The following is an 18,995-nucleotide window of genomic DNA, read 5'->3' as shown; positions in this document are numbered from 1 at the left end:
TATGATTAATTACCCACAACAAGATATGAGAAGGAAAATCAGCTAGGCTTTGGAAAAGGGGATCAGAAGGCCATGGGGAAAGGATTTTTCTTTTTTTTGGATAACATGCATTTTTTTTCCTTTTTTTTTTGGTGAGGAAGATTGTCCTTGAGCTAACATCTGTTGCCAATCTTCCTCTTTTTGTTTGAGGAACATCATTGCTGAGCTAACATCTGTGCCAATCTTCCTCTATTTTGTATGTGGGATGCTGCCACAGCATGGCTTGATGAGCAGTGTGTATGTCTGCCCTGGGTTCTGAACCTGCGGCCTGGGCCACTGAAGCAGAGTGCACGAACTTAACCACTACACCACTGGGCCGGCCCCTACGGAAAGGATTCTTGCTGTTTTTCATTGTTGAGAATGAATTGGAGATTAGGACTCTGAAGTCCTAATTTTTCTCTGAAGGCAGGAAATTTGCTAAAGAGGTTGTTGTCTCTAAGCTCAAAGGTCTGAGGATTACAAGGACAAAGGGTGAGGCCAGACATAGCTACACAATTTGTGAGACCTAGTAAAAAATGAAAATGGGAGTCTTGGCATGGGGTAGAGAAATTGATCTCCCCTTCCTCTGGGCCAGCTTCCCCAGGACAGCCACCCCAATCCAGGACATATGGGCAACCCTAAATGATTGCAACCTCTGTGGCAGAACGTGCTCCATACCTGGATCAGGGGTGGGTGAGAGGCCCCCACAGAGTTGCTTACTGAACCTGCCATGGTGCTGTCAGCCTGGGGTGGGGATGGCGAGCACCTGTCCCTCCTTGAAACACTGCAGGGCCCTTGACCCTCCCCATGCCCATGCCCATGACCTCATTGGGAGTGGAGGGCAACAGCAGAACATGAGCCCCCTCTGTCAACCTGATTGTGTTGCAGCCCTGGACAAAAAGAGGCAGAGGTCCTGGGGCTGGAACAGTGAGGCTGAGAACGCATCAGAGGCTGAACTGTGTGTGAGCCCCTGGGGCATGCTCCTCTAGACTTCATGGACAAAGCACAAATTCAACTTAAACTTCAAGTAGGGAAGGCCCTCCTCATTGTGGGGCCCTATGTGACTGCACTGGATGTACACCCATACAGCCATCTCAGAATGGTGCCTATACTGTGCCTTGAACTGTCAGAATAAATAACGAGGATGGCAAACTTCTTGTGGAAGTTATTTTTTTTCTACTTACTCCCATAGCACTTTGCCCGTAGGACTCTTGCTATTCATTACATTTTCAGTAATTTAAATTTTGGCTCACCTATCTTTCTCTCCATTAAATTGTGAACTCCTAGAAGGCAGATGCTATAACTTTCTTGACTTTATAGCACTCCCCATTTGTAGCACAGTGCATAACATGTAGTAGTTAGGTACTCAGTAAATATTGGTTATATGAATAAGTGAGGAAAAATGTTAAGAATTTGGTCACAAGGGCATGTGGCCTAGGTAATAGTACTAGGTTACAAGGTCAGATTAAGACCGGGGTTTAGCTAATAATGCTGGATTAGGCCACTTAGAGGCCAAAAGTCCTTTCAATTTTTCATACATAGGGATGAGTTGGGTTCCCAGGTAAAGTGGTCAGGTAATGGGGCTATAGTGGTCCGGGCGGTGAATGTTAGAGAGATGAAGGTACAGGGAACCAAACAATTCATCTATTACCAATAGAGAAGAGGAATTAGCAGCGTTGAGAGGATGAAAGCAAGAGAAAAAAAGTATTGACTATGACTAATATAACAGGCCTGGGGCTTTGGGAAAATAGTGATTATGTAGTTAATAATGGCAATATTAGAGCAAAGGAGATGTATTCTGCTTTTTATATGTTTATTTAAATGGCAGTAGTGATTTGTTTTAGGAAAGGCAGAATGATTCGCTAGAGAGAATACAGAAGGTCAGACTGGGAGCTCTCTGATTTAGGGCTGGTAATTTAAACCAAATTAGTGTATACAGAGAGCCCAGCACCAAGCCTTTGATGAACGCAAATGCACCATCACCACCACTACTTCCATTTCCCCCCAAAGAACCAAAAGTGTTTATGTTTCTCTAGTCTGTACTTGTTTCCAGGAAGCATACTCCAAGATTGTCGGATTCTTTTCTGGACTCTAGATATTTTTATTTGAATTATCTATCATTACCCTAGAAAATATTCAATCCTTTGAGAAGTATGCAATTCTTCTAAAGTCATCTGTGACCAGTTGTGTTAAATAGTTAAATGACATTTCCAATGACAGTGATCACAATCGTTAATGCTCCAAGACTCAGTGGAGCAATAGTGTCAACAAACTCATTTAGCTGACATATTTCAGAATTCTCTGAACCTCTGGCTTGCCTCAACCTCTTTCTTTTTCCTCTGTTTTCCTATATTTCCTTTCCTTCCTCCTGTCCCTGCCAGCTAACCCTCTCCCTCCTCCTTTTCCTGCATTCCCGCCTCCTGCCCTTTACCTTGCCTGTCTGTCTTTTTTCCTTACTCTTTCTTCTTTTCTCTCTGTCCTCTTCGTGTCCTCTCTGACATTACTGACCTTAACATAAAATGGATATAACATGAAATAAGTGTTTGTTCCTAATTTTTAATTTCCAAATCCAATTTTAAAATCTCATAGGCCTCCCTCAGAAAACAATTGAGTTTCTTTTTTACTTCCATGTGGCCTGTGATTGTATCTTTCTTTTTAATTTTAAAATCAGATACATGAAATATTTGTCTTTCTTTCAAAACACATAGATTTTAATTACGTTTCAAATTGTTACCCCATGTGGCCCTTGGTTGTAATTTATTTCCTGTGGGTCAATGCCTTGCAGTATGAAAAAGACCTTGCTCCTCAAGTACGTTCTAAGTAGAACAAGTGACAGGGAAATTGGTATTTAAACACTTGGTATACAACATCCAGGCTTTTATTAAAATGAGAACAATGATAAATATTATTTCTTTGGTATGTTTTTCTCTTAGCCTGGTATCCACCAGGAATTCTTAGCAACAGCAACACAGAAGTTACCATGCCAGCAATTCTCAGGCTGATTGATTGTTTGAGGTCTTGTCTCTGTTAACCTAAAGTTCCTAATGGTGAATGTCCCCTGCAGGGTTCTTTTTTTCCTTTTGTACACATAAAAGAAATATTTTCCATCCTCCTGAATCCGCCAGGAAGCAGGTGGGATTTAATCACCTCTGTTATTATATTGCTTCTCCCCCAATGTATCAACGCGTTGAAACTTGCTTAGTCATTTGTAAAATTCAGCCACAGGACTTACTGCTGCTCTTCTGTGACAATCCATCACAGGGAAAGTCAACCAAACTCTATAAGCTGTGTGGCTCTGTTTCCTAGAGCTGACGTTTGCTCTTGACTGAGGTCCACATTATGCCTTTACATCTGCATCTTGCTTCATTATTCTATCAGAATGTAATGCCTGGCTTGTATTTTTTTTAACACCTTTACACTCCAGCTTTATGAAAGATAATATTTTCTTTCTTTGATAAAGGAATCTGTTCATATGAATGCATTTCTAATTCACAAATTCTCTATAAATGTACAAAGCTAAAGATTAGGCCAGTTTTTCAACATTTGAAATAGGATAACTTGAATAAATGAGCATTGGACTACTTGTTTTTTTCTTTCTTTTCCTGCATGGCTTTCACCTTTGATAAACCACCATTTGCCTAAGGAGACGTGTATAGAAAAATATCTATAATAACTATTATCACAATAGAAATATTAGTTTGTCCATTTTTTGTGTTCTTTTTGCAGAAGTTCCATCTTTAATTTCCTTAGTCAATGCATTTGGAGCTAAAAGTAATGTTTCCTATATTTGAACATTAATTTGAGCCTGGCGCTTTTGCAGCCTCATCTCATATGATCTTCGTGATAACCTGGTAAGAAAGGTGGAGTGGGTGGTATCCTCTCCCTTTATAGATTAGGAAGCAAGCACTGAGTCTTTTTCCTGAGGTCACAAGACCATGAGTGTTAGTTAGGACTCTGTATTCCTCCATCACTGTTTCTCCCATTCTTGATCTTTAAGAAGCCCCAATAAATAACATCTTTCTTCCCTGCCCTGATCTGACTAAGATGAGAAATAAGACAAAGGAGGAAATGAGACATCACATTATCACATTTATAACTTATTAAGCAAATATTGGAGTATGGGCTTATATTTATGGGCTTATAATACTCCCAGAATTAGATAGACCTACCCTCCCAGATACAGACGAGGCTGGATGCCTACAGTCCTCCCCACATGAAGGGGCTTATCCCTTTGAAACTCACAGCATTGAGGAACAGAGCAGAGGCATGCTTCCTGTGGGCTGCCTGATTCCAGAAGATAAAGGGGAGGAAGTGGCTGGGCTATGCATGCCCAGTTAGTTTCCCTAGCACCCTAATCAGGTAGCTTACCCTACCTCCATGAGGAGGAGCAAGGGCTGGGTCCAAAGGCTGCAGAGGTTAAGGGAAATCTTTCCTCTTGGAATCCAGAGAAGAAGGAAGAGTCATTCCTCCTTTTACATGTACGTGCCACCTCTCAAGTAGGTTGTTATTTCAGAAACATTAACTCTTTCTTTCACTACCTCACCCTGCAACGTTCTCCTGCTCCTATCTTGTCTTCTTTATCCTTAGTTACCCAAGCCAGAAACCTAAGCATCATCTTTGATTCCTTCCTTTTATTCACCCACCATATTCAATCTATCAGAAAGTTCTTTTGATTCGCTCTTTAAAACAGATCTCAAGTCTGTCTGTTTTTCTCCATTTTCATTACCACAACTCCAGTCTAAGTCACCATTATCTTTCACCTAGATGATTGAAACTGCCTCCTAATGGGTCTAATTGTACTCTTAATCATTTCCTACATAGAAAGTTTATGAGGCAACAAGGAGTCCAAGCAGTGGATAGGAAGGTGGGGGCAGATTATCCAAGGGATTTGTTATCCTGGTCACCTTCACTTTGAAGACAAAGAACCACAGAAGGCCTATGAGCAGGAGAGCAACACAGATTTGGGCTGCCCTGCACTCTTCACATATGGGAACTTGGTCAGATGACCTGCTCTGTGGACCTCAGAATCTTCACATGTAATATGAGAGGGCTAGGAAATGATTTCTAAGACTTTTCCAGCTCTAAAATTTCATCTTAATAATGGAAGCAAAGAGCAGAAACCTTACAAAACAATTCTGCTTTACAGAGAGTTGTACAATTAGTAGCTTTGTAGCAAGGTATGCTTAGTGTTGAATGAGACTCATGTCTGAGCCACTCATAGTGTTACCAGTGGCTATTCCAGAATGTTACTGGAGGGGCTCAGGGCTACTGTCTGGCTGGAAGTATAGACTAGGGGACTTGTAATAAAGCTCTATTTGTGTAACAAGATGTTGTCTTTACATATCTTTGGAAAGGCTGGAGATAAGCCATTCCTTGGTATTGCCATTGGGTGATATCTTTAAGAAAGACATGATTTGGGCTCAGATTTCCTTCTGGGTTTTCCCATTAACTGCAACAGAGGATATAGCCAACTATTTTGTCATAGGATCTGAGTCTCTTTGTCTCCAAGTCAAAAATCAAAGAAACTTTTTCTGCATAATTATTCCAATCTAAGAATACTGAGTCCACAGGAAGAAGAGAGGCCCTAGACGTAGGAATAGTGAGCAAAAGATATTGGGCAATGGTCTCTACCCCAAACTAACAACTCCACAACCTATAATTCTACTATTATAGCTTAATTCCCCTCAATATCTCTGGCTTTTCCAACTGTAAGAATCTCTAAACATCTCTGAGAGCCCATCAGCAGTGAACAAGTTGACTAGAAGTTAACACTAACAGAAATAAATTGACCACTTGGTAAGAACAATAATGGAACCAAGATAGGTTCGATGACTGAGAAAAGTAAAGGGAAGCTACAAGGGAAGCAAAGATGAACTGACTAGCTCAGCTTTGCCAAAGGCAAACCATGTTTAAGTCATGTCTGCCTTACTTGAATGAGGCAGTCAACAGCCCTCCTTGACTAGATATCCTCTAACCTTCTAACTCTATAATTTTATCATTCTGAAGTTCTGATCCCAGTTCTTAAATTATAAAAACAAACCAAAGTCTTAAGTAGAAAGAATCATTGATGATTCTCTAACAGAGGTCAACCACCTTATCAACATATTTCTATACCTTTCATAGACAGCTACTCCAGGATTGTTCTATATTATAAGGTTGATAATAAAATCTTCCAAAAATGCATCTTCAAGTGAACTAAATCTGACATTATAATGACACGAGAAAAGACTTCCGCTATTAAAACTTCATTGTTACAAATATAGGCATTGAAGTATCAACTGCAAATATAATTTGTTTTTCAATTAACACTCAAGGACTTGTATCAACTGGACTAACCAAACTAAAGAAAAATTAATAGCAGTAGCCAGCACTTATTGAGTATATGCCTTGTGCTAGGCACTGTGCTAAGATTTAGTTATCTTATTTAATCCTCACAAAGCTCTGTGAGATAGATACCATTATTTGCCACATTTTACATATCAAGAAACTGAACATTGAGAGATTAGTGACTTGCCCAAGTTTACACAGCTAGTAAGTGGCAAAACCAGGATGCAAACCCAGGTTGTCTGACTTTGTCTAGACTCTGCACTTTTATTACTATGGGAGATATTAAGGATTATACTTATGTTCTGCTCACATATTCATGTGTATTAATTCTGTCTGTGAAAGAAGAAGGCTTCTTGACAGAATATGAAGTTAAAAAATCTGTCAGAATGCCTTCCAGAAAGTGCGTTAGCCATTCATATCCATTAACATCAGGTGATATTGATAATTTACATGCAAAGATCCCAGCAATTGTATCATGTTTGGAGAGTTTGGGAGGCGATGCCTCTGGAAACTTCACTGTATGCAATATAACCCGTTAATGCCTGTGAAGGCAAAATAATAATAGTAGCAATAGTTAACATTTATAAGGGGCTTACCGTGTGCCGGGCACTGTCTTAAGCACTTTATATATAAACATATTTATTTTGTGCAACCATTTGATACAGTAGGTCTATTATCAATCCTTTGTAAAGTTGAAGAAACTGAGTACGAATAGATTAAGTAACTTCCCCAAGATCACACACCTAATAAGCTGGACAGCCAGGATTTGAACCCATGTTGTTTGGAGCCACAATTTGTGTTCTTAAGCACCTGCTGCCTCTGTTGTGGTGTGTAAACAATGAGTAACTAGCTATTCAACATCTTTTCACAATGCCCTTTACCAAAGTTGTGAGACAACTTTGACATGGACTATACAGTTGATATTTCTGGAAGCTGGGTTGTAAGTGTGAAACATGGACAGTTCCTTTAAAAATTTAAACCTTTCATTTTGCATCACAACTGGTCAGTACCAAAACCTGCTGAGAAAATCTGTTTACATCATTAGGGATTAACTGGAGGAAATTGTTAACAGATTTCCCATGATATTTTAGAGATATTGATTTATTTTCAAGGCAGAGCTAGGGTTGTTCTTTGCAGATCTTATAATTGCATATATCCATTGTAAAATAAGAGATATACACTTGTCTCTGAGAAAAGACCTAGAGCTCTGGAGTATATAAGCAAGCAAATTATCCTAGAATAAATTGCACATTTTTCTTTACTGTTGAAGCATTTTGGATACTATGGGTGAACTGTAAGTAGGGCTTGAAGTTGTAGCCATAACAATGATTTGTTGGTCCAACAGCTCTTTGCTGTTTGGCTAGAGAGGAAGTCCTTTGGGGGCATTTGCTGCTTTAGCTATGAATTGGTTTGATTGCTGGGGAAAGAAAGCCACTGAAGCAATCAAAAATAATAAGTGGGGTGTGGGATAACATCGGAAATAACATCTAGGGAAATCTCACAGAACTCAAGACAGGAAGTTAGTCAAGCTGTGGGGACAGAATTTGGAGAGTTCCTAATGCTTCTAGTCTGATTCCTGTTCTGTATTCTGAATGTAGTGGTCTATTTGTGTAGCACTTTATGAGTTATAAAATGCTTCATCTCAATTCATCCCTACTGCTGTGAAAGGTAGGAATCATTATCTCCATTTAAAAGGTAAAGAAACTGAGGCTTAGAGAAGTTAAATGGCACAGAATTTTGGGGCCTAAACAGTAGCAGAGCTGAGACAGAATTGAGGGCTTTTGGCATCACATCCAGCAGTTTTTGCACTTCCCAAGAACTTCCTATATGACCATGATCATGAGAGGTTTAGCTCAAGGGAATATATTGGGAAATCATACATTATACTTACATATCAACTTTCTGTTTTCGGAAAATAAAGTAAAATCAGGATTCTAGTTTCACTTTCTTTAGTCATTTCATCATTTCTCTGAAATGGGCTACACCTGGGAAAAGATATTTGCAATTTATAATGTGCCCACTCTTCATGAAGCAAGAGCTTCAAACTTTTGGGGGGCATACTTGATTTCTTCTCTGTTTTCCTTCTGCAGAAGTCAACCTTTGCTGATATGTTTAATTATAGACTGGAAAAAAAGTGATCATGTACTGGCCACCAAGAAGAATGACAAACAGTGTTAACTTCTGACTTTTTCTAGTGCGTTAAGTTGAACATAATCTACTGTTTATTACTGCTGACAGATCTCTTTATGGTCTTGGAGCTGCATTTAACAACAACATGGACAGTGGCCCTGAGCATAAATGGCTAACTCTTCAGAGTGGCATAGTGTGATGAAAAGAGCCCAAGCTTTAGACTCAAGCATCTCTGAGTTAGCACTCTAGGTCAGTTATTGGTAAGTTACTTACCTTCTTGTAGCCTCAGGTTCCTCATGTATGTAATGGAGCCAATCATACTCACTTTGCATGGCTGCTGTGAAAATTATATATATGTAAAATGCGTGGCATGCATACCAGGTCCATGGTAGGCTCTTGGTGAATGATAGCCACTGTATCTGAAGAATCATTCAGTTCCATAGTTACCTCAATTCCTTTACAATTTAAACAGATCACATGCCTCATTTAGTACGTCTTTTAAAGGCTAACTTACCACAAGCAATCCTGGAGTAATTGGTATGACACTGTCTACCTTATGCTTGTCTGCTGGCTTGGAAGACCAAGATTGAAAGCCAAAGTCATGAACTGTCTGCTGTTTCAAAGCCAGATTGTGTTGCTGCTCTCTCTTCAAGGCAAGTTTTAGTGTCAGTAGAATCCTGACCTGTCTTTTCTGGATGGGTAAATATATATACTTAGCACTGCAGAATTTGGCTAAAATCTTGAATTTAGTGTGAAGGGAGGGCACAGTGGAGAAATTTCCTAAGGAATTCATGCTATTTATGAGGTATCAGTATGAGTCACATGTCCATGACAGAGACTGTCTGTGAGGAAAATAGCATTGGTTCTTATCAAAAAGCATACCACTCCTTAAATTCCATTTCACAAATGTGCACTGATTACCTAATATCAGCCAGGTATGATTATAATAGTATAAGGCCACATTGCATGAACCACAACCAGAAATTGTCTTTATGACAATACTGATTAGAATCTATGTCTAAAGTTCATGTCTTATAATTATGAATAAGACGTGAATTATGTCTCATAATTCATCTTTATATTGTAAAAGAAAAAAAACCTATGAAACCCTCCTCCTCAGCATCTGAAATGGGTTCCTCACCACCCACACCCAAGGGGAACAGTAGCCCCTCATCTCTGGAGATTGTTTCGGGTGTTGCCTCCCCCCATTCTCTGTCTCCTACTAAACTCTCTGAACTTCCTAGTCTTCTTTGAAACAGTATATCTAGATTGTTCCTCTCTTGCTTGCCCCTCTGATTGACTGCTTTTTGCATGCTCTTCTTAGCTTTCTGATTTGGCCTTCTTTTCAAATGCTACCTCTGTTTGCCATCCTCTTCCACCTTTTGACCTCATGAACAACATGTGATACCCATCCCTACATCTAACCGAAGCTTTTGTTGTAACACACACTGGTCCAGATCCAGTGTTCTGAGATCTCAATTGACTGTTGGAGGAGACAAGAATAGAGCTTAGGCTCCCTGTCATGACCCATAAAAAGCACTTACCTTTCTTTAGAAATTTATTAAGAAAGCTTGGCCAAGATGTATTGAGTTTTGCAGGATTATCCTGCAGAAGAATATTTTAGCTGTGGTAATTCCTTCTCTTGATAGCTTTTAGGAGATTGTATTATCTCAGATCACTACTGCAGAAAGTACACCTCTAAATTAGTTATTTGCAAAGATATGGATTATCAGAATCATTTCTCATCTGCTTTTATCTCAGTTGAATTTAAGGAATTTGTGGCTAGGAAATTTACAAGCTGTCATGATTCTATTTCATTTAAGAGACCCATCTGAAAAGATGGTGTCAAATGCTAAGGATGCCCTTGGGTGGATGGTTGGGGATGATAAGTCAAGAAGTTTAGGCAGGTTTCTGTTCCTCAGCATGTCACTCTATATACCACAATTGGAAACAATCTTGATGAATTACTAAGGGTCTTAAGACCTCCATCAAGACTAAATTTAGGAGCACAAGACAAAAAACAACAGGGAAAGTTTTTATCCCACCTGTAAGTCTTTGCTAGTTGCTGTGGATCTGGACCAAAGTTGGTTCAAGTTTTTCTAATTAATATTCAGACCACAAGGCATATAAAATCTAAGCACACGATGTGTTGTGTGGATTTGGAAAATCAAGCAGTCCGCTATTAATATCCAGGCTTAGTCACTTATTGCCCTTGGCCTTGGGTACATTGCTTAACTGCTCATTACCTTGGTTTCCAAATATATAAAATACTTACCACGCAGTTCCAAGGGTGTTCTTCTCAGTTGACAAGAGCAGAGCTGTTAGAGGCATTAGAGTCTTCTGTCATTGACATTTTGGATATATTTCCTTAGTACCCCGAACCACCAATAGAAGAAGCCTAAATCCTGTGTTAACCCCTGCTGTCAAAGTTAAGTTGTTATTAAGCTCACAAGATACACCCTCAATAATGCAAAAGCAAGATCAAAAAAGGTACCTTATTCCTGGTTAAAATACTCTGTCAGCTAAGGGAGAGACAGGTGTCATGACTGCTTGGAATCTCTGGGGTTCAATGTTGATGAATTGCTCAGAATTTTTACCTTTCGTTGCCTGCTGCAATGTCTTGGTTACAGCCCTCTTGCCCCTAACTGCTGTTTTTTAAAAACTTCTATGTAACATAATAATGATTTTAGAGAATTCATGGCAGAAAATCTTACATACTTTCAGGATTTTAAAATCAGTTTTTCCATTCTGAATATTAATCAACAAAATCACATACTGAGGCCCATTGTGGAGAGAATGGAAAGCATATTATATAAAACTGATTACCTATACTTTAATATCTTCCAGTATGCACAAAAGTCTATTAGTTTTGATTATCCACACACCCTTCAAAATTCTGTATATAAAGTTCTGTATTAGATCTTTTATAATATAAAATAGGTAAAGTATATAACCAATATGGATTTTATTTAGTTATATGTATCTTTAGAATTATTGCATATTTATGTGATATGTGAGGCTAGCTGAGCCTATATAAGAAAATTGCCACATTTACTAATTGTCCCCTTTGCTCACACAAGAAAGCATGCTCATTACTTAACACCTATAGAAACAGAAAGAAAGAATAGTAATATTTATACCATTTCTTTAAACATCTTTGAAAAGAAAGCAACAGCTTCTTATGTGAGAAAATCATTTTTGTCTGATCATCTAAAGTTTTTGTGAGATGATAAATGTGAGTGTTATGAGGAACTTATGCTCAAGAGAGTCCTTTAATTCACAGGCAGATTCAGCTAATTGTATTGTAACATCTAGGGGGCAATGCTTGAAATATTGTCTTTTCTTAGAGAAAAGGATACAGGACAGGTATGTGAAACTGAACACATAGTTCAAAAGGGGAATTAAGTGCTTTGGTACCTTGACAATGACATCTGTCATATACAGTATTATGGAAAAACTGGAGAACTATTGCCACATGGACTTACAATAAATATTGAGTTCTGCCGCCTTTGAAAAAAGTTTTTTTTGCATGCGAAAATAGCTCATTTTAGGTTTTATCCAATTAGAGGTTAATACTTCTTTGGACAAACAAATGACATAGTTTTTTTTTTTTTAGTTCTGACTGCTTATTATTATCAATCTATATTTGTTGATTAGATTATTAACTTCACATTACATGTCAGTAGATCAAAGTCATAAAAGTTATTTGGACAAAACAGTGTGGAAAGGACTGTAGAGAAGGAAGGCAATTCTATTTAGTAGATTATCTGTAATACATAGCAATGTCAACACAGTAAAAGACAAGACAAGTGAACAAATTGAAGTGTATCGTTCTCTGAATAAACATTCAGTTTTAGTACCAGTAACTCTGGAGAGTAAAGTCTTAGTTTAGTGGTCTAGCCACAGTGTTGCCATTACCATAATGAGAGTTGGGTTATTAACTGCTCACGTACGTTGCTAAAGCATGCCCCTTAGAACTCTGCAAATGAAAGTAAAAACAAAATGTGTGCTGAACATATTGGCAGTGATAAGAGCTTTAGCCCCTCAGTTTTTTTGTATTGTCCATTGCCTTTTTTGAAAATTGTGAAATGTGTCATTATCCAAAGGGGAGAAGAAAATGTATACGTACAGCCTAAAGAATGATTATAAACTGGACATCCTTCTACTTATACCAGGTTAAGACATAAAACATTGCCATTACCACTGAAGTCTGCTGCCCCCTCACAGTTACGTCATACTCCCTCCCCAAACTTACTCCTGTAATCACCATTGTGAGTATTGTGTGATTATTCTGTTGCTTTGCCATCTATGTCTGTTTTCCTATACAATTTCATTTTCTCTGCTTTTGAACTTTGTATAAATGGAATCATTCTATGTACATTCTTCTTTTTCTGCCCAACATTATGTTTTTGAGATTAATTCATGTTGAAATGCATAGTCATAATATCCGCTTCTGTATAATATCCCTGTGAATAAATATGTCACAATTTATCCATTCTACCATTGATAGGCTTTTGAGTTATTTCTGGGCTTTTTTTGCTACTGTAAATAATGCTGCTGTAAACAGTTTGTACATGTCTGCTGGTTTACTTGTGTGGTATGCTGAATAATGGCTTCCCAAAGATGTCCACATCCTAATCCTCAGAACTTGTGAATATGTTGCCTTGTATGACAAGAGGGACTTTGAAGAAGTGACTAAGCAAAGATTTTGATGTGGGGAGATTATCCTGGATTATCTGAGGGGGCCAATATAGTCACAAGGGTCTTTATAAAAGGGAGGTAGGAGGGTCAGAGTTCAAGAGAGACATAGGGAGATGCTGCACTGCTTTGAAGTGCATTTGAAGATGGAGGATTGGGCCATGAGCAAAGGAATGCAGAAGGCCTACAGAAGCTAGACAAGGCAAGGGAGTGAATTCTTTCCTACAGCCTCCAGAAGGAATGCAACCCTGCTGACCTTGATTTGGGATTTCCGACCTCCCAAACTGTGAGGATGAATTCATGTTTAAAGCCACTAAATTTGTGGTAATTTGTTATAGCAGCAATAGGAGACTAATGTACTTGTGTAGGAGTTTTTTTGGAGTATATATGTAGAAGTAGAATTTTTGGGTCCATAGCTTATGCACATGTCAAATTTAAATGACAATCTGTTTTCCAAAGGAGGGCGCAGCATTTTCACTCCCTCTAGCAATGTGTGTTGGTTTCTGTTGCTCCACATTCTTGCTAAGATTTGATATTGTCAGATTTTTTAGTTTTTGCCAGTCTGGTGTGTTGAAAGTTGTATCTCATTGTGGTTTTAATTTTTATTTTCCTGGTCACTAAAGAGGTCCATCAATCATCCCCACCCTTTGTTTTTCAGAGATGCTGATACCACCAGCGTGATTTACCCAAATTATGAAAACAGCAACACTTAAAATCATGCACATTATTTGACCATTTCCTGAAACTACTTTTTGAAAGTTTTATATAAACTTTCCCAGTATAAAAAGATTCCTCAAAAAGTGCATGATAATATTAAACTACAAAATCAGTTTTGGAAAAGTAAGGAGTTATTCTCTAATTTTGGCTTCAAGTTTTTTTTTTTAACCTGTTTTAAAAATATGGTGGGGAGTGTGTTGGGAGAGGTGGAGAAAAAAGGGTTTCCAGCTGATGGATTCAGTGTATTGAAAAATACAGAAGTGATATAAAGGAAAAACTTTAAGAGCAAGAGCACGTTAAAATAGCAGTCTTTCAGCAAAATGAGCAGATGAGAAGTTCTTGTATCAGTTTACGGGAGAAAGGTGTTCCTGAAGAATACTTATTTATAGAAACTTGTGTAGGATAGTGTTGGCTACCTCCAATGAGTACTAAACTGTACTAAAACAATATTGCAAGAGCCCTTGTACTTTTCTAAAAGTTCACTTATTCACTTATTATTATTATTGTTGTTAGTGCTGTCAAATTGATTCTGATTCTTTGTGACCCTGTGTACAGTAGAGCTGAACCCTCACCTTCTGGCACTATATCAGACAATGCTCCACTGCTATTCACAGGGTTTTCGTGGCCAATTTTTTCATAAGTGGGTGGCCAGGTCCTTCTGCCTAGGCTGTCTTAGTCTGAAAGCTCCACTGAAACCTGTCCACCATGGGTGACCCTGCTGGCATATGAAATACCAGTGGCATAGACTTCAGCATCACAGATGCCACAGTATGACAACTGACAGAAGGGTAGTGTGGTTCCCTGACTAGGAAATGAACCCAGGCTGCGGCAGTGAGAGTGCTGAGTCTTAACCACTAGGCCAGCAGGGCTGGCTACACTCTTTCATTTAGATACCCAATTTTCTGAATGTGTTCGACATTGGCTGCTCCATCTGCCATTCTTAAGTCTTCTTGGGAGTCTCCCAACAGAATCATGGTGCTATTGTCTTTTAGTGGATTGAAATATTCTGTTTTTGTTAAATATGTGGATTAAATCCCCTTTATGTTGTTTGAAAACCCCATTTCCATCAAAATCTATGAAATTGGACACTACTTTGACATTTGGATGATAACACTAGCTTGACAGGTAACCTCTTGTAGCACCTCACCTATACAATACAAAAAATATGAACACAGGGATATTGTGTTGTTGGAGCTTATAAAATAAATCTCATATCCTTCCTTGAACATGACATCAGATTATTCCATAATTTCTTTAAGTTTAACTTTGATAGAGTGTTAAATAGTGGCTGGCCCTGTGGCCAAGTGGTTAAGTTCACGTGCTCCGCTTCAGTGGGCCAGGGTTTCACTGGTTCGGATCCTGGGCGTGGACCTAGCACCGCTCATCAGGCTATGCTGAGGTGGCGTCCCACCTAGTAGAACTAGGAGGACTTACAACTAAAATATACAACTATGTACTGGGTGGCTTTGGGGAGAAGAAGATGAAGACAAAGAAGAAGAAGAAGAAAAAAGATTGGCAGCAGATGTTAGCTCAGGGCCAATCTTAAAGAAAACAAAAGCGTTCAACAAGCAAATTATGTGACTTAGTATACTATTCTACCACATAAGGGTAATTCTCTTCTCTGGTAAAAACTAGGTCAACTTCAAAAGCATAATATTTTTCCTTTAGTTGAATATCTTTTTTTGACAATTATCTATAACCAGTTTACAGTTGTCAATGATATGATGACATGTTGGGCATCTTTTTCTTTGGAGGAAAGTCTACTTAGTGTCATATAAAAGTCTGTTATTATCTGAAGTATGGCAGCTCCTTTGACAACAACGCAGATAATTTCTTCTACCCTTGTAGGGTTCTTGATGTGAATTGCATGTTTCTGGAATTTTGGCATCATTTTCACAAGGACAGCAGACTCTTGATTAGTCATTTCTTATTTATCCAATATTCATCTCAATGATCTTGATTTTCTTTTTTTTTTAATTTTTATTTTTTTCAGATGTACATCATATTTCAAATTCTGGATACATTACATCATGTTCACCACCCGAACACTAATTATAGTGCATCCCCTCACATGTGACCCTAATCACCCCTTTTGCCCTCCCCCCTCCCGCCTTCCCCAATGGTAACCACCAGTCCAATCTCCAATGCTATGTGTCTTTTTCTTTTTGTCATTTTTGTCTTCTACTTATGAGTGAGATCATATGGTATTTGACTTTCTCCCTCTGACTTATTTCACTCAGCATAATACCCTCAAGGTCCATCCATGTTGTCACAAATGGCTGGATTTCGTCATTTCTTGTGGCTGAGTAGTAGTCCATCGTGTATAAATACCACATCTTCTTTATCCATTCGTCCCTTGATGGGCATCTAGGTTGCTTCCAAGTCTTGGCTATTGTGTATAATGCCGCAATGAATATAGGGGTGCAAGTATCTTTATGCCTTTGTGTTTTCAAGTTCTTTGGATAAATACCCAGCAGTGGAATAGCTGGATCATATGGTAGATCTATCCTTAATTTTCTGAGGATACTCCATACTGCTTTCTATAGTGACTGTACCAGTTTGCACTGCCACCAGCAGTGGACAAGGGTTCCCTTCTCTCCACACCCTCTCCAACATTTGTTGTTTCCTGTGTTGTTAATTATAGCCATTCTGACTGGAGTGAGGTGATACCTCATTGTAGTTTTGATTTGCATTTCCCTGATAGCTAATGATGTTGAGCATCTTTTCATATGCCTGTTGGCCATCTTTATTTCTTCTTTGGAGAAATCTCTGTTCAGATCTTTTGCCCATTTTTCTAATTGGATTGTTGGTTTTTTTGTTGTTGAGCTGTATGAGTTCTTTGTATATTTTGGATATTAACCCCTTATCTGATATGTGGTTTGCAAATATCTTCTCCCAATTGTTAGGTTGTCTTTTCGTTTTGTTGATGGTTTCCTTTGCTGTGCAGAAACTTTTTAGCTTGATGTAGTCCCATTTGTTCATTTTTTCTTTTGTTTCCCTTGCCCAGTCGGACATGGGACTTGAAAATATGCTGCTCAGACCAATGTCATAGAGCGTACTGCCTATGTTTTCTTCTAGAAGTCTCATGGTTTCGGGTCTTACATTCAAGTCTTTAATCCATTTTGAGTTGATTTTTGTGCATGGTGTAAGGGAATGGTCTACTTTCATTCTTTTGCATGTGGCTGTCCAGTTTTCCCAACACCGTTTATTGAAGAGACTCTCCTTTCTCCATCGTATGCTCTTGGCTTTCTTGTTGAATATTAGCTGTCCGTAAACGTGTGGGTTTACTTCTGGGCTCTCAATTTTGTTCCATTGATCTGTGTGTCTGTTTTTGTGCCAGTACCATGCTGTTTTGGTTACTATGGCTTTGTAGTATAATTTGAAATAGGGGAGTGTGATACTTCCAGCTTTGTTCTTTTTTCTCAGGAATCCTTTGGCTATTCGGGGTCTTTTGTTGTTCCATATAAATTTTAGGATTCTTTGTTCTATTTCTGTAAAAAATGTTGTTGGAACTTTGATAGGGATTGCGTTGAATCTATAGATTGCTTTAGGAAGTATGGACATTTTAACAATGTTAATTCTTCCAATCCAAGAGCACGGAATGTCTTTCCATTTCTTTGTGTCTTCTTCTTTTTCTTTCAACAATGTTTTATAGTTTTCGGCGTACAGATCTTTCACCTCTTTCATTAAGTTTATTCCTAGGTATTTTATTCTTTTTGTTGCAATTGTAAATGGGATTGTATTCTTAATTTCTCTTTCTGCTACTTCATGGTTAGTGTATAGAAACACAACAGATTTTTGTACATTGATTTTGTATCCCACAACTTGACTGTATTCCTTTATTATGTCTAAAAGTTTTTTAGTGGACTCTTTAGGGTTTTCTAGATATAAAATCATCTCATCTGCAAAGACTGATGGTTTCACTTCTTCTTTTCCAATGTGGATCCCTTTTATTTCTTTTTCTTGCCTGATTGCTCTGGCTAGGACTTCCAATACTATGTTAAATAAGAGTGGTGACAGTGGGCATCCTTGTCTGGTTCCTGTTCTTAGAGGGATAGCTTTCAGTTTTTCTCCATTGAGAATGATATTTGCTGTGGGTTTGTCATATATGGCCTTTATTATGTTGAGGTATTTTCCTTCTATATCCATTTTATTTAGAGTTTTTATCATAAATGGATGCTGTATCTTGTCAAATGCTTTCTCTGCATCTATTGAGATGATCATGTGATTTTTATTCTTCATTTTGTTAATGTGGTGTATCACGTTGATAGATTTGCGCATGTTGAACCATCCCTGCATCCCCGGAATGAAACCCACTTGATCATGATGTATGATCTTTTTAATGTATTGTTGTATTCGATTTGCTAGTATTTTGTTGAGGATTTTTGCATCGATGTGCATCGGTGATATTGGCCTATAATTTTCTTTTTTTGTGTTGTCCTTGTCTGGTTTTGGTATCAGGATAATGTTTGCTTTGTAGAAGGAGTTAGGAAGCCTCCCCTCCTCTTCAATTTTTTGGAAGAGTTTGACAAGGATAGGCATTAAGTCTTCTTTGAATGTTTGGTAGAATTCACCAGGGAAGCCATCTGGTCCTGGACTTTTATTTTTTGGGAGGTTTTTAATTGCTGTTTCGATCTCCTTACTGGTGATCAGTCTATTCAAATTTTCTACATCTTCTTGGTCCAGTTTTGGGAGGTTGTATGTTTCTAAGAATTTATCCATTTCTTCTAGATTTTCCAATTTGTTGGCATATAGCTTTTCATAGTATTCTCTTATTATCTTTTATATTTCTGAGGTGTCTTTTGTAATCTCTCCTCTTTCGTTTCTGATTTTATTTATTTGAGCCTTCTCTCTTTTTTTCTTGGTGAGTCTAGCTAAGGGTTAGTCAATTTTGTTTATCTTTTCGAAGAACCAGCTCTTGGTTTCATTAATTTTTTCTATTTTTTTTAGTCTCTATTTCATTTATTTCTGCTCTGATTTTTATTATTTCCTTCCTTCTGCTGATTTTGGGCTTTGTTTGTTGTTCTTTTTCCAGTACCTTTAGGTGCACTTTTAGATTGTCTATTTGGGATTTTTTTTCTTTGTTGAGGTAGGCCTGAATTGCT

General features: G+C 38.2%; 1 protein-coding gene and 1 pseudogene across 1 annotated transcript in view; one reads left to right on the top strand and one right to left on the bottom strand.

Annotated features, from left to right (window-relative positions):
- Nucleotides 1-18,995, top strand: part of PDE11A (phosphodiesterase 11A) — a 383,893-nt gene that overhangs the window by 14,478 nt on the left and 350,420 nt on the right. The window lies entirely within an intron of this gene.
- Nucleotides 14,274-15,814, bottom strand: LOC106826583 (cytosolic 5'-nucleotidase 3A-like; annotated as a pseudogene).

This window comes from Equus asinus, chromosome 4 (genome assembly GCF_041296235.1).
Source record: "Equus asinus isolate D_3611 breed Donkey chromosome 4, EquAss-T2T_v2, whole genome shotgun sequence".
In the NCBI taxonomy this organism is placed as follows: domain Eukaryota; kingdom Metazoa; phylum Chordata; class Mammalia; order Perissodactyla; family Equidae; genus Equus; species Equus asinus.
Note: the sequence above shows the minus strand (reverse complement) of the source record. Positions and strands in the feature narration are given on the sequence as shown.